Genomic DNA, 11,778 nt, shown 5'->3' with positions numbered 1-11,778 from the left:
GAATAATCACACTGATCATGGGTTAGGGTTAGCGAGCACACAGACAGAAACCAAGACAACAGACACATAGTGGAGCAGTTGGGGACGAGACGTGACAAGTATATATCAAATAACTATCACATAAACAACAATATAATCAAACCATCTGTGTCACTCCAAATCATTAAATCCATCGATCAAAATCCTCGTCCTTTGTCAACAACGCCGCGCGTGCGCCCTGACGTCAGCCTCGTCGTTATTCCACAGATCTAGTATATAACTATATTATAGCGTTACCAAAGTACAAGGAAAGATGTGGGTTTGGTAAACGTCTCTTTATTTAACAAAACAAGAGTTCAACGAGCCAACAAGTACTGAACTGTAACGATAAAAACATATACAAGTTGCTATACGAAATAAAATATATCAAATAACTATAACATAAATAATTCACCACCACACGGCCCCAAGCACCGGCGTCCACTTCCAGGTGTGTGGCGGCGTGGACTTCCATCCCCGGAGGTGGCACTTCCAGCCACGGAGGTGGAAGAGAGCTCCATAGAATAGGACCGGGCGTGCGTAAAAGCCATGCCCGAGCCCCATCCACCGTCCCCGGACAGCCACTCGGCCGAGCGCCGGCCCATGACTTCCATCCACGGAGGTGAAAGAGAGCTCCGTAGAGTAGGACCAGGCGTGCGTAAAAGCCATGTCCGAGCCCCATCCACCGTCCCTGGACAGCCACCCGGCTGAGCGCCGGCCCCCGACTTCCATCCACGGAGGTGAAAGAAAGCTCCGTAGAGTAGGACCGGGTGTGCGTAAAAGCCATAATAGTTTTTCAAACCTTCTGTGTCACTCCAAATCATTAAATCCTTCAAACTCTTCGTCCTCCGTGTCACTTACAAACAAAGCCGCTAATGATGCCGGTAGTACGAATCTTTGTCCATTATGTAAACAACCGCCGCGCCGCACCACTGACATCACTTGAAATTCAAATTACAGTAATCCCTTGCTACATCGCGGTTCGTTTATCGCGGTTTCCCTTTTTTTTGGGGCGGGGAAATTTTTGAAAAAATTCACATATAAGTCACTCCTCATTATAAGTCGAAAAACTATGAAAAAAAAACGCGACTTATAGTCCGAAAATTATGGTATTTGTCACTGGACTTGCCCGGTCATTTAACCGGGCGGTGGGGGGTTTTGATGAGACCAACCAGGCCGACTCAACCAGCGTGGAACAACAGGTGACAGCCTTTTTCATGTCCATGGGCATAGAACTGGACATGCGTAGCATAGAGGCCTGTTACCCACTCCCGCAGAGAAGGACAAGCGACAAACCTGCTGTAATACTGAGATTTGCAAAGCGAAAACATAAAACGGCACTGTTAAAACAAAAGAAAATGCTGAGAGGATCTGACGTTTACCTGAATGAGCACTTGACCAAAAAGAATGCGGATATTGCCAAGAAAGCTCGCTTTTTACAAAAGAACAGAAAGATCCAATCCACATGGTCAGCAAACTGCAAAGTCTATATAAAGCTGAATGGAACGCCAGAGGAATCCAGAGGGATGGTCGTCCGAAGTATAGAAGAATTGAACAAGTATCAGTGACAATCAGACAAGTACACAAGGTAACAATGCTGTCTATTATGGACTGGCTACTTGTGGAAATGACTGTAGACCGAAATGGCATTAGATTCTTCTGATATAGTTGAACTCACAGAACATAACAAGCATGGATTTGAATATAACATTGACCCTGATAGCAACTTCTTTAAGAATGTAAACAGCAATTGTGGTTATTATACAGATGACTAATTTAATGCCAAAATCAATGTAAATTATCCATTTTAATAGCAGAAGCCTTTATGCCAATTTTCAACATATTAAGGAGTACTTATACCATTTTAAGAAGCAATTCAATATTGTAGCTATTTCTGAGACTTGGATTAACTCCGAGAAGGGTGCAGATTTTATGTATGTATGTACGTACGTATGTATGTACTATGTATGTATGTATGTATTTATATACATTCTATGTATCGAGAATTTATAAAGCATAGAACCATAAGGACAGAAATTAAGTACAAAAGGTATAAAAATAAGATGACGCAAATTATCAGTAGGTGCAAGAAGGATTACTACAGCAAGTTAATAGAAAAAAAATAGAAATAATAGTAAAGGGATATGGAAGGTTTTAAACAGTATTATCCGGAAAGGAGCTGCTAACACAAAGTATCTTGAACGCTTCATGGATAATGACAAGACCATAAACAATATGGAAGATGCGGTCAATGATTTGAATGCATTTTTCATGAATGTAGGACCAAAATTGGCTGAGGGTATCAGTGACCCGTCGATAGAGCAGGCAAGAGCAGTAGGAGACGGTATTGAAATTAATCCAAGTTCAATGTTCTTGAGAGCGGTTGATGAGAAAGAAGTTTTAGATATTATAAAATCATCAAAAAATAAAATATCTACAAATGGGAATGATGTTGATATGGCCTTAATTAAGGAAGTTGTTGATGGAGTGTTAAATCCTCTGACATACCGTATTTGCCGGTGTATTAGTCGACCTTTTTCGATCCAAAATCGACCGAAAAAAATCGACCTCGACTTATACACCGAGTCATAAAATTTAACTTCGTATTCATCGCTTCAAATGTGATGGTAACCAAGGCCGTTTCTCATGCATCTCATTGTGCGTGGGTGTGCGTCCGTCAGGCTCATCAAACAGCGAGAAACTGAATCATTATAAAGCGTTCGTCGCATTAACACACATCCTCAGCAACAATTTCAAATATTCTCACCTCAATAACGGACATCGAAAGCCAGGCAGCGACGATGACTGCTAGGGGGAAGTACTGGGTATTGAGCGAATGTGCGAGTCATCGCGCGTCAAGCAACGACAATAACTACCGGTAAGTAAACATTCAATCGCCATGTCTAAATGAATGTCGTTGGCACTTAGAAAATATTCGCCAAACTTGGCCAGACTTCCAGGGGAAGAGGCCGAATTTTCACTTGTTCTGGCCGACTGGAGAAACCAGCCGAGGCGGACACTTTACGGCGGTTGAGACGTTGGCACTTAGAAAATATTCGCCAAACTTGGCCGGACTTCCAGGGGAAGAGGCCGAATTTTCACTTGTGGTGGCCGACACGGGGAACCAACCGAGGCGGACACTTTACGGCGGTTGAGTCGTTGGCACTTAGAAAATATTCGCCAAACTTGGCCGGACTTCCAGGGGAAGAGGCCGAATTTTCACTTGTAGTGGCCGACACGGGGAACCAGCCGAGGCGGACACTTTACGGCGGTTGAGTCGTTGGCACTTAGAAAATATTCGCCAAACTTGGCCGGACTTCCAGGGGAAGAGGCCGAATTTTCACTTGTGGTGGCCAACATGGGGAACCAGCCGGGGCAGACTCTTTATGGCGCAAGAGCCGTTGGCACTTAGAAAATATTCGCCAAACGCTCTCAGGATAGAGAAGACCAAGAAGATGCCCTTTATGACGACAAACTAAACGAAAACGAATGGAACGAGCTTTTCGGAAGTAGCGACGATGAAGACGAATTTTGAACTCTATGTACCGGCAATCACTTTATAATTATAATTTGTAGTTTCTTAACTAAAAATAAACCAGTTTCTAAGAGTGTTCATTGTTGTTAGTCTCTCTCGGCGCGTAATATCACAGGGTCATGAAGTAAATAATATTTAAAATGGCGTATAGATCGCTCGCTACAAACTCGCGAATTTGAACACATTTCGTCAATAAATTTCGCATATTTCTGATTGAATTTTGAAGTTTAATATAATGCAACAATTGAGCTCGACTTATACAAAGGATATATCATAAAATCGTAAATTTCCGTCGAATTTTAGGGGGTCGACTTATACACCAAGTCGACTTATACACCGGCAAATACGGTACATCTGTAATTTGTCCGGTAAAACAGGTACCTTCCAAAGCAAAATGAAAACGGCTAAGGTTATCCCACTGTATGAAACAGGAGATAAACATCTCTTTACAAATTATAGACCTGTTTCTTTATTATGTCAATTCTCTAAAATCTTGGAGAAGCTTTTCAGTGTGAGACTGGATAGCATCACTGAGATACACAACTTGTTAACTGACAGCCAATATGGATTTAGAACAAATAGATCAACAATTATGGCACTAATGGATTTGACAGAAGAAATAACTAACTGTCCTGACAATAAGAAATATGCGGTAGGATGATTTATTGATTTGAAAAAAGCTTTTGATATCATTGACCATAACATACTATTGTATAAAATGGAAAGATATGGGATGAGAGGTGTAGTATTGAGCTGGTTAAAAAGTAGCATTACTAACAGACAACAGTTTGTTAAGATGGGTAATCATATATCATCATGCCTAGACATTACCTGTGGAGTCCCACAGGGGTCAGTGTTGGGCTCTATAGGATTTATTCTGTACATACATGATATTTGTAAGGTGTCAACTATCTTTAAACATATTATTTTTGCAGATGACACCAACATCTTCTGTTCTGGTAATAACTTAAAGATACTATTGAAGACCATTACAATTGAATTGTCCAAACTAAAAATATGGGTTGACATTAATAAATTATCATTGAATGTAGACAAAACCAAACTGATGGTATTTGGAAACCGTAAAATAGATACACAGGTTCAAGTAACAATAGATAATGTCAATATTGAACAAGTTATCATTGACCATAACATACTATTGTATAAAATGGAAAGATATGGGATGAGAGGTGTAGTATTGAGCTGGTTAAAAAGTAGCATTACTAACAGACAACAGTTTGTTAAGATGGGTAATCATATATCATCATGCCTAGACATTACCTGTGGAGTCCCACAGGGGTCAGTGTTGGGCTCTATAGGATTTATTCTGTACATACATGATATTTGTAAGGTGTCAACTATCTTTAAACATATTATTTTTGCAGATGACACCAACATCTTCTGTTCTGGTAATAACTTAAAGATACTATTGAAGACCATTACAATTGAATTGTCCAAACTAAAAATATGGGTTGACATTAATAAATTATCATTGAATGTAGACAAAACCAAACTGATGGTATTTGGAAACCGTAAAATAGATACACAGGTTCAAGTAACAATAGATAATGTCAATATTGAACAAGTTTATGAGATAAAATTTTTAGGAGTAATATTAGACAATAAATTCTGTTGGAAACCTCATATAAGATACGTTAGAACCAAAGTAGCAAGGAGTATTGCAGTACTGTGCAGTGCAAAACATATTCTGGAGCAGAGAATGTTGTATACTCTGTATTGTTGTCAAATTGTACCATATTTGACTTACTGTGTGGAGATATGGGGAAATGCATACATAAGCACTTTAAAACCATTAATTATACTACAGAAAAAAGCTATGAGAATTGTAGACAAGGTTGGATTTCGAGATCATACAAATAATTTGTTTTTAAAATCAAACGCTTTAAAGCTAATGGACTTATTCAAATTTAGACTGGCACAAATAATGTATCGAGCAAAGACTCAAAAACTCCGAGGGAACATTCAAAAATTATTTATTGAAAAAGATAGGGGATATAATTTGAGAGGAAAAGGTAACTTTGATAAGGGGTATGCTCGCACCAACCTCAGGAGCAGGTGCATATCATTCTATGGAGTAACTGTGTGGAATGGACTAGAAGATAAAATGAAGGAAAGCAGAAATATAGTTCTATTTAAAAAACTGTATAAAGGAATGATATTTGCAAATTACCAAAAAGAGGAAAATGAAGGTGACTACTGTTAAACCTTTGGATTATAAGATGTTGTTGTTTTTCTTTTGTACTTTTAATGTTCTCACTTGGAACTAAGTGATGGAAAGGGGTAGGACAGGGGTTTCTTAAACCGAGAGCTACTTCCTGGGTACTGATTAAGGCAAAGGGCTACCAGTTTTACACACACTTCTGAAATAGCCAATTTGCTCAAATTAGCTTTCACTATGTGTTATTATTGTCATTTCCAGTTCACATGTAAGTGTGATTTTAACAAGAATAGCAAAAATACAGTCAAACCTCGGTTTTCGACCACAATCCGTTCCAGAAGGCGGTTCGAGAAGCGAATCAGTCGAATTCCGAATCTATTTTTCCCATTTCAAATAATGGAATTTTTAAAAATCCGTTTCAAGACAAAAAAAACCCGCCTTTTTTAAGCATGTTTTCATTTGCGCATCTTTTCTTATGTATTTTTCGCATTACAAATAATGTAAACACTTTTAGTCCGTTCCAAGACTTTTTTTGTTTTTTTAGCATTTTTTTCACTTGCGCATTATAGTCCGGTCGTTCAACTGCAACGCACCGCCGAACGCCCAACCGTAGCGCGTCGCCCACCGCGCAACTGCACCGCGCTGGTTGCATTATTGTGACAGAGCCGTCGCTGAAATTTCGAAAATATTTTTAAAGTCCTGATGTACTTTCCAAAATTTAAGTAGACATCAGTGCGCAGGGAGCTTAATTTTGTCCGATCGCACAACCGCAGCGCGCCGGGCGCTCACTGTCGCATTGCTTTAAGAGCGTCTTTGTGTTTTAGGATGGCTTTACTGCTCCCACTTGCTTTCTTTGGAGGCATGATTAGGGGGTTAATACAATCCTCAAAGTAACGAAAATACAATAACAACGGAGTCAGTCGGCATCCGGGCCGCGCGGTCGGGTTTTCTCGGGTCCTCCCGGCTTATCTCGCAAGGTTGGACCTCCGAATTTTGTTCGACAACTGAAGCAAAAAAATCTCGAATTTTTTTTTTTTCGAATACCAATTTGTTTGAGAACCGGGACGTTTGAAAACCAAGGTTTGACTGTAAAATAAATAGATGCAGCTCACTGACAAGTGCTGCTATTTGAGATAATTTTAAAACAGTCCTGCGGGCGACTCATGCGGTCCTCACGGGCGACCTGGTGTTGGTGACCCCTGGGTGTAAGGGATCGGACAGTACAGCCAAGTGCGTAGCGACAGACTTTATTGTGGAAGGGGATGATGGCGGTGGCTGGCGCTGGGGTGGCTGGCGCTGGAGCGGCGATCTGCCTGGAGTGGACAAGCAGTTCTGTGGATTCGAATTGTAAGTCAGATTCTCAGGGACAGATGAGCGAAGCATCAGCGCTGGCGGCGCTGATATAGCGCTGTCCATGAACCCGTGGCAGGTGACGGCGATTCCACTGACAGAGGGCGTGGTCCTGTCGCAGGTGGCACCAGCACGTGACAGAACCCCGCCACAAGGGACAGCTCCCGACGTCCCCAGGAACCAAAAACAAAAAAAAGGAAGGCAATACCCCGGGCGACCAGGTGGGGGGGTCAGCACACCGCCGAAACGTCCGACACCTCGCCGGACGCAGGATCGACGGACGTGGGAGCAGAAGACCCCAGTACCAGCGGACAAGACCTCCCCGGACCCTCACCCCTGGTCCCCTCGTCCCTCCTCGGGCGCCCGCGTCGAGGACCCGGTTGGTCCGGATGACAGCGATGGAACTCCGTGATGAGCGAACGGTCGAGTATCCAGCGGCTCGGAACCCAGGAGCGGTGCGCGTCGTCATAACCCTCCCAATCCACGAGGTATTGGAGGCCACGACCGCGCCGCCGCGATCGGATCAGGGAGCGGACAGCGTAAGCCGGACCCCCATCGACGAGCTGGGGCGGCGGCGGAACGGGCGCCGCCACCAATGCGCCCTCCTGGATGGGCCGCACACGGGACACGTGGAACGTGGGGTGAACCTTCATGGAATCTGGAAGGAGAAGACGGAATGCGGCCGGGCCAATCACCTTCTGAATAGGGAACGGTCCAACAAAGCGGGGCGCCAGTTTGCGGGATCCCGCTCGCAGCGGCAAATCCCGCGTCGAGAGCCACACACGCTGCCCCACTCTGTACTCCGGAGCCGGCGTCCGGTGCTTGTTCGCCTGGCAGGCGTAGCCTGAAACAGAGCGGAGAAGAGTGACCCGGCCCCTCGCTCAGGCACGATGACAATGGCGGACACAAGCCTGGGCCGACGGGCACGCCGCACCACGCTCCTGGTGGGCGAACAAGGGTGGCTGGTACCCGAAGATGCAGTGGAAAGGCGAAAGTCCCGTGGCCGAGCTGGGGAGGGAATTGTGAGCATACTCTACCCAGGGAAGCTGTTGGACCCACCCGCGCTGGTCCCCGGCGGCCATGCACCGGAGAGACCTGCCCAGTTCCTGGTTCAGGCGCTCCGCTTGACCATTGGACTGAGGGTGAAACCCCGAGGAGAGGCTGGCCATGGCGCTGAGGAGGACCTCGGTCTGACACGATGTCTTGTGGGAGACCGTGGTGACGAAACACCTCCCGCACCATGATGGACGCAGTCTGCTTCGCAGATGGGAGCTTAGGCAGAGGGATAAAATGCGTCATCTTGCTGAAACGGTCCACCACCGTGAGGACCACCGTGTTTCCCTCTGAGGGGGGGAGGCCCGTGACAAAGTCGATTGACAGGTGAGACCAGGGACGCTGGGGAACCGGCAAGGGTTGAAGCAGCCCAGCCGGAGGACGAGTAGACGTCTTGCAGCGGTTACAAATTGAGCAGGCTCTGACGTAATCGCTGGTGTCCACTTGGCAGGTGGGCCACCACAAACGCTGTGCCACCATGTACCTTGCGCGTGCAGCGGCGGGGTGACAGGCCAGGCGTGAGTCGTGTGCCCATTGCAGCACGGACGACCGCAGGCCTTCAGGGACGAACAGGCAACCCTCCGGGCAGTTGCTGGGGCCGGGTTGATCGCGTGATGCGGCTTCCACTTGGCGTTCGATCTCCCATGTAAGAGCCGCCACCCGAACCGAGCTCGGGAGGATAGTGGGAGGCGGACCCTGTCCCTCCTCCCCCCCCCAGGAAACAAACGCGACAGGGCGTCCGCCTTCGCGTTACGGTCTATAACCCGGTCTATAGGAAAGAGAGAACTCAAACCGGTCAAAGAACAGAGCCCACCGTGCTTGTCTCGCGTTCAGTCTCTTGGCCGAGCTCAGATACTCCAAGTTGCGGTGGTCGGTCCAGACGATGAACAGAGTGGTCGCGCCCTCCAACCAATGCCGCCACTCCTCCAAGGCCACAGCCGCACCTCGCCCGTGAGGTGGGTTAGAACGAACCCGACCTTGGCAGATTCCGACGCAAACGTGACGGGCTGGAGGCTGAACATTATACGGCAGTTAGTCACGAATGCCCTCACGTGCTTGGGGTCGCCGTTAAATTTCTCGATGTTGCCAAGGCGGGGCTCCGGGACGTCCACGAGCCTCCTGGCCTCGGCAGATGGGCGGTGCGGGGGTGCCGTGACAGCCGGGGACGCTGCCATCTCCTGCTGCTGTAGCTGTTGTTGTTGACCAACCTCGATCAGATTCGGATGTCGGCGGACAGGCTGCTGATGGCGGTCTCGGCTCGCTCCAGTCGGGTCAATGCCGTCTCGTCGTTCGCTGGCTGCATAGCGTGGTCAGTCTGTACTGTAAGGGATCGGACAGTACAGCCAAGTGCGTAGCGACAGACTTTATTGCGGAAGGGAATGATGGGGGTGGCTGGCGCTGGCGTGGCTGGCGCTGGAGCGGCGATTTGGCTGGGGTGGACAAGCAGTTCTGTGGATTCGAATTGTAAATCAGATTCTCAGGGACAGATGAGCGAAGCATCACGGGACAGACTGACACTTGGGTCTGCGCTGGCGGCGCTGATATAGCGCTGTCCATGAACCCGTGGCAGGTGATGGCGATTCCACTGACAGGGGGTCGTGGTCCTGTCGCAGGTGGCACCAGCACGTGACACTGGGGTAGAATATGATAAGCCGAGGCTTCTTCCTACTCCTTTTCGAACAGTGATATATGTTAGAGATTTGCTCACTCCAACTTATTTTGCAAGAACCACACGGGAGACAAGCAAGTCCTTTTAGACACCTGCAGGTGGAGAGTTCACTCGCTCAAGGAATGAAATCTGAAAGTCTCCTTTCTGCAAGGGCATATTTATTAGGAGGAACAGAGTGGGGGTGAGAGTGGACAGGTTTGGTGAACCCCCGGCCTCTGATAAGATCAGAGCAGGGGGTGTTTTACACTGTTGTGGGAAACAGAACAACTTTGATTGCTTCCTCTGCAGCTGGTCACTCAAGCAGAGGAAGCAACCACTTCATTTTACTGCATTGTGAGAGCAAGACAAGATTGGTTAATCATTATAGTCTACATTCCAACATAATCCTACGATAAAGATAACCTGGAAAACCCTAACAATATATATTGTTTGTTGTTTTTTTTAATTGTTTTTAATTGTTTTTATTCTTTAAATCATGTTCGAAATAAAGATTCATTCATTCATTCATTCATTCATTCATTCATTCATTCATTCATTCATTCATTCATTCATTCATACCAAGGGAGGCGCGTGTGACACCATGGAACATGCTTTTCTTTTGGTCGGGGTCACCATTTGTTGGATTTTGTCCACAATTTAGGGAGCGCGTTATCTGCACCTCACGGCAAAAGCCTTTGCCAATCACCTGTTATCCAATTTACTCACTGCGTGCTCGTTTGATTTCTTCAGATTTAGGAAAATGCAAAGACACTGAAGCAGAAATTAGACTTAGACAGATTGGTTGAGTTCAATCACAATTCTCTGTTTTCAGGAAAGTACAATACAGCGCTGGGCCCTTCAAGAGCGGAAAGTCTCCATTCAGAAAAGGCAAAGTTCAAGGTTGTTAGATCAGTTTTATATTCAGTAGCACATTGTGGGCCAGGATTGATGGGCGATGAGTCTTCGGGGTGGGGCAAGTTCGAAGGAGAGTCTGCTTCCATGGGAGTGGTGCTGGTTATGGGCGATTCGGTGTGTAGGTGGGGGGCTGTTGGTGTGTGTGTGTGTGGAGGGGGCTGTTGTCTTCCATCCCGTCTCTCGGCCTTGGCGATCATCTTTGGCCGAGTTCTTGGGTGGCTCCTTCTGGCACCTGCTGGTTTCATCTCCACGTGACCTTCCTGTGAACATTCTCCTCCAATCTTGGACATACACTATCGTACCTCATTCTTCCAATTGTGTCATCTTGTGCGAATTTATGTTAGCTTTTGGCTGTGACATCATTAATCTATTGCTCTTACCTGACTATGTAAAGTTTGTGCTTTTGATACTTCATGTCTTTGCTTACGTCATTATATTCTTAGTTTAATCATGTTTCCAACCGTATCTTTTCTTCGTTAGGCCAAAATATTTCCCTCTGTGCAGAACGTTCAGTAGTAATCAAAAACTGGCGTCTAGCATTAGTCAAAACATAAGATACAATCAAGTACTGAACGGTCAAGACGACTCTGGCTGTGTCCATGATTCTGAGAAAAAACATCAGGCATGCATTCCACAGTTCCTTAAGGGTCATTAAGCTTCAAGAGCGGAAAGTCTCCATTCAGAAAAGGCAAAGTCCAAGGTTGTTAGATTAGTTTTATATTCAGTAGCACATTGTGGGCCGGGATTGATGGGCGATGAGTCTTCGGGGTGGGGCAAGTTCGAAGGAGAGTCTGCTTCCATGGGAGTGGTGCTGGTTATGGGCGATTCGGTGTGTTGGTGGGGGGCTGTTGGTGTGTGTGTGTGTGTGTGTGGTGGGGGCTGTTGTCTTCCATCCCGTCTCTCGGCCTTGGCGATCATCTTTGGCCGAGTTCTCGGGTGGGGGCTGTTGTCTTCCCTCCCGTCTTTTGGCCTTGGCGATCATCTTTGGCCGAGTTCCCGGGTGGCTCCTTCTGGCACCTGCTGGTTTTATCTCCACGTGACCTTCCTGTGAACATTCTCCTCCAATCTTGGACATACACT

This window comes from Syngnathus scovelli, chromosome 13 (assembly GCF_024217435.2).
Source record: "Syngnathus scovelli strain Florida chromosome 13, RoL_Ssco_1.2, whole genome shotgun sequence".
Lineage (NCBI taxonomy): Eukaryota > Metazoa > Chordata > Actinopteri > Syngnathiformes > Syngnathidae > Syngnathus > Syngnathus scovelli.
The sequence above is the reverse complement of the archived record's forward strand: the minus strand, read 5'-3'. Positions refer to the sequence as shown.